Below are 4,993 nucleotides of genomic sequence, written 5' to 3'. Positions count from 1 at the left end.
ACACAGCATGTGGTGCCGGGGATCGAACACCATTCCCTGTGCTTACCTAAGCAGGCACTTAGTCCGCTGTGCTATCCCGCCAGGTTGTTTCACTTTACAGTCTCCAAAGCTATCTATTTTGTAATCACAGCTGCGTGCCCTTCTGAATTTGAGGAACCTGCATAATAAGCTTGTGGATTTATGCTGCTTCTGGGATTTGTGCTGAGGCTTGGAAACTTGTAGTGCATCAATCGAGCGCAGGACCTTGGACATGAAGCATCGAAAGCCAGGACAGAACATGTTGGCCTCTTTGACTCCAGGGTTTCTAAATACCTGTAGGAGTACAGGACGATCTAATTTACATTGTCTGGTCACCATCTCTTGATTCATGCAAAGTGGCTGTTTGAATGCCAACATTTTCAACTCTAAATGTTAACATTTAGAGTACAATGAAGCTAAACCTAGCTGGGAGTCTTTTGGTAACTATTTCTTTTGAATTTCCTCTCTCCTTCACTTGCTTTCTCTCTGCCTTCTTTCTTTCCTTCCTTTGTCCCTTCCTTCTCTCTCATTTCCTCCCTTTCTTTGTAGATCAATACTAAAGCTATAGTGTATAAAAAAGAAAAAGAAAAACCAGAGTGCTATTATAATTTGAAAATGTTTGGAAATCCTTGCTTCTGTGCTTTTGAAAGAGGATTCTGTGACATTGAACTCGATGGCCCAGACACAGATTATTTATCCAAAACAGACCCTGTCATCTGTGTCCAATTTTGCTCAATTTTCTCCTGGAAGGCTTCTGTCCAAATCTGAATCATGGGAGAATAATTACTTCCACTGGCCCCAAAGCAGTTCTCTTTACAATTGTACGGGAAAAACATCCTGTTGGGATAGAGTGTTCCCTTGTGAAACAAAATTGACTCTATTTGTGCTCTTCCTAGGTAAAACGCAGGTGGTAGAAGGAGAGATGAACTGACAATAACAAGGGAAATTGCAGGAGGACCAGAGAGCCACAGATTTCCACTAGCCTTTGTGTCTTTCTTCCTGGGGCCGTACACTATGGTCTTATGGAAACAAGTATAAATGAATCTATGGAGCTGCAAAAAAATAAAAAGGTTGATTATATCCAATTTTCTCCTTGTGTGTCTTTCGTGAAGTGGTCGGCACTACAACAGGGTATGGTATGTACGTCTGTCCTACCCAAATAAAGAAGACAATGTGGGGCATTTACTTTGCCATGCCCATTTTAGATACATGCGTCCCATTTCATAAACATTATTGGGCAGAACCCTAAGATAGTGTAACATTTGGCCATGTCTGTCTTCTATAGTTGAGACTAATATATCTCTTCATAGTAATGAAATTCCTTTGGAAAAATAAATGAGTGTTCTTAAAGCAAGGAATAAGCTCAGCTTGGAAAGAGGGGAATATCGCTTGATTTCGTTTGTTTGCAAAATGAGAAGGTAGAAAACTAATCCTAGGCAGTAGCGACCCGGCGTCGGCGCCCTTAGGCCACTTTTCATGCCAAGAGACCCGCCGTCCACGCGAGGCCCTTGCTGCTCTGCGTCCTGTGCACATGCCTTGCAGCAAGGTGCCATGGGGCTGACTTCCAATTCCAGCATGCGAGTTGAATGGGTCCCAGCAGCTGCCATTGCTGCAGGAACAGCCGTAATTGGATACCTAGCTTATAAAAGATTCTATGTTAAAGATCATCCCAGTAAATCTATGATAAACCTTCACATCCAGAAAGCCAACCCCAAAGTAGTCCATGCTTTTGAGACGGAGGACTTGGGAGATAAAGTAGTGTACTGCTGTTGTTGGAAGTCTAAGAAGTTCCCATTCTGTGATGGATCTCACACAAAACACAGTGAAGAAACTGGAGACAACATGGGAACTCTGATCATCAAGAAGAAAGAAACTTAGACACTTTGGGCACTACAGGTCAGCTCTTTGTGATATTACCTGATTGTTTAATCAGAGTGGCTACCACCTCTGTCTCATCCACCCCGGGATTCTAGCTGTGGCGTGTTGCCAACTTCAGCATTCATGTTCATGGTGTTTGCCTTACTTGTTGAAACATCGTGCTGCACATTTGTTTAAACAGAAAAAGAAAAAAAAAAAAAAAGGAAAAACCAATTTCATGGCTTGTGGGTTATTTTAGTTTTGAAAAGATCCATTTCTTTACATTTAAAATAATGATATGAGAAATGGTTGTATCTTCATGTTAACATTAAATTATTCTCAAAATCATGTATATGTAGATCTTATTTCAAAGAAAAACTATTTCCTTTCCATGGTGTTTAGTTAACCTAGAAGACAAATTGGGTATGATTAAGCTACATTAATTTCATATTTCAGCCCATGGCCTAAGTGCCTGCCTGGCAAGCGCAAGGTCCTGAATTCAATCCCCAGTACCTCCCCCAATTCTTTCTTTGTTGTTGTTTTTTGTGCAGGGTCTCACTACATAGCTCAGACTCCTAGTGATCCTCCTCTTTTCAGCCTCTCCAGCACTGGGATTACAGGTATGCACCACCACACCTGGTCTTGGTGGCCGGATCAGCACCCCTGGGGGTGGGGCTGGTGTAGCATGTGCCTAGGGATTTGAACCCCATTCCCTTTGCTTGCTTAAGCAGGTTCATAGTCCACTGAGTCATCTCGCCGGCCCTAAAAAATTATTAATACACTCTAGGAAAAATCAGGTATGACCTTGACTTTATTCTTACAGTGGAAAATGTGGTTTCTGAGTTTTCAACCAAAATGAACCGTGTTTATTTAATTATAAACCATCCAGGTCAGTAATACAGAGGAAGCAACTTCCTTTGTGTTCATCTTCATAGATATTAAATGGGCCCATTAAGGAACTGATAGTAGAAATTTACAGCACAGTGATGATTGATCCAAAGTCACCATAAAGAGTATCTTTAAAGGTAATTTCCAGAATGCTGTCCGAGGAGCAGCCAGCCCTCCAAACCAAGGACATGGAAAGAGTTTGACAGAACACATGCGGTCCCTGTCTGCAGAGCCGTGCATCTGTGACCTGTCTCAAGGCATGAGAAAACGTTTTATTTTTCACTCGATAATAAAACACATGACATGCACTACTACTAAAGAAACTATTGTGAAAACTTAAAAGAAAAGAATTAGATCTTTAAAAAAAAAAGTAAAAAGGAAACTAATCCTAGAGAAGTAAAGAGTAAAGAAGCTGTTACTAGATATTAAGCAAATGGAGAGAAGTTGGATTGCAGATAGTAACATGGACCTGGGCCCTGGGAGAGACAGTTCAGTGGCATCAGCACTTGGCTGGCAATACAAGGTCCAGAGTTTCATCCCTGGATCAACAGCAACCAAAAAATGTGATTCATTAGGAGAGAATAAATTGAAAGTTCTGTATCACACCAGTTACTATAATGCCTAAAAAATGTATGCAAATTTTCAAGAATAACTAAAATATCACCCAGAATACAAATAATTAAGTGTATGAGGATGTGGAAATGCTAAATACCCTGTTATGAACATTACACATTATATGCATATATCTAACACATACTACCCCATGTATGGGGAAATATTATGTGTCCAATTAAAAATAAAAAATGAGGCCGGGGAGATGGCTCAGTAGAATAAGCACTTGCCTGGCAAACACAAGGGCCTCAGTTCAATCCCTGGTTCCAAGAAAGAAAGAAAGAAAGAAAGAAAGAAAGAAAGAAAGAAAGAAAGAAAGAAAGAAAGAAGAAAGAAAGAAGAAAGAAAGAAAGAAAGAAGAAAGAAAGAAAGAAAGAAAGAAAGAAAGAAGAAAGAAAGAAGAAAGAAAGAAAGAAAGAAAGAAAGAAAGAAAGAAAGAAAGAAGAAAGAAAGAATCAGTGGACTCAGCTACTTGTGTTTTGCTTAGTTTCAGGGTGCAGCTGTGGTTGAAGCTCACTGCCCCTTGGGGTCTGTATTATAGCTTTTTATATCTGGCATCCTCTATTTCTATACATGGGATTTGAGAATCACCCCTATGCTTTTATAAGAAGGTGTGTTTGGAGACAACTTTGTTGTTCACAAGGAAACATGAGTGCATCACTTGTAGGCTCAAATGTGCAGTCGGTGTCACTTGACTCTCTGTCATTCTTGTCCTACGCCTGTGGCACCCTCTGGATGTGATGACCCTACCAAGATGGCGGATCCTCCACCACCAAGGTAGTGTATCTTCCATTAGCCAAGTCTGCATTAACAAAAATGATCACTGGCTCGCTGTCAACCACATGTGATTTAAGACTTAAGCAGGAAATAAACCCTGGTTTTCAAATAGATACATGTTGCAGTGGTTGGGTAGAGTAGCTAACATATTTTGTGCTACCTAAAATGCTCCTGGGAAAACAATGAGGACACTAGACAATGACCAGTCTCATGTTTAGTGTCGATGATACATTTATCTTCAAGATGTACCTGTTAAAAATTTAGATGACATGCATAGAAATTCCAAAAATAAAACTCCATTGAGTGTTGTTCCTACCCAGTGGGAGTTTTACTCAAGTACATCTTTTCCTGGGTTGTTGTCAAAATACCTGGCATGATGCACTCTGAAATGGGTGAAACACTTCCTAAAGATGGGCATGGTTGCTCATGGCTCTCCCTGCCTAATACATAGATTGAGGCCTTTGGACACAGACCTTAGCTTTTCTCCCGAGTAACAGGGAATAGCAGAAGCATACTGAGCCTCAGTAAACATTCCTAATATCACTAGCAATTAATAATAAATGCCTCTTGATCTGACAATCCAGGCAATATATGGAAATGTCATCTTTTTGAGAGTGAAGCTATTTTGACAGGTTGAATTCCAATGGTATTAAACATCTGTCACGTCAAAGAATAGAGTGATGACTCAGGTAAAATTAGAATCCTGACCACCAGGAAAAATGAAAAGACAGAAATTGACAGAGAAAAATCAATCAAAATGGGAATTTACACTGAGCATATACTCCACGGGTTTTCGTTTTTAAATCTCTCAAAGAGAAATAAAAATCTTTCAACCACTATA

At 40.1% G+C, this 4,993-nt stretch overlaps 1 pseudogene; it reads left to right on the top strand.

The window, feature by feature from the left end:
- Positions 1 to 1,569: 1,569 nt before the first annotated feature.
- On the top strand, positions 1,570 to 1,896 carry LOC101575035 (annotated as a pseudogene).
- The last annotated feature ends 3,097 nt before the right edge of the window (positions 1,897 to 4,993 follow it).

The sequence above is a fragment of the Octodon degus genome, unplaced genomic scaffold (genome assembly GCF_000260255.1).
Source record: "Octodon degus isolate 3935 unplaced genomic scaffold, OctDeg1.0 scaffold00291, whole genome shotgun sequence".
NCBI classification, from domain to species: domain Eukaryota; kingdom Metazoa; phylum Chordata; class Mammalia; order Rodentia; family Octodontidae; genus Octodon; species Octodon degus.
This window is presented reverse-complemented; position numbering and strand designations above follow the sequence as displayed.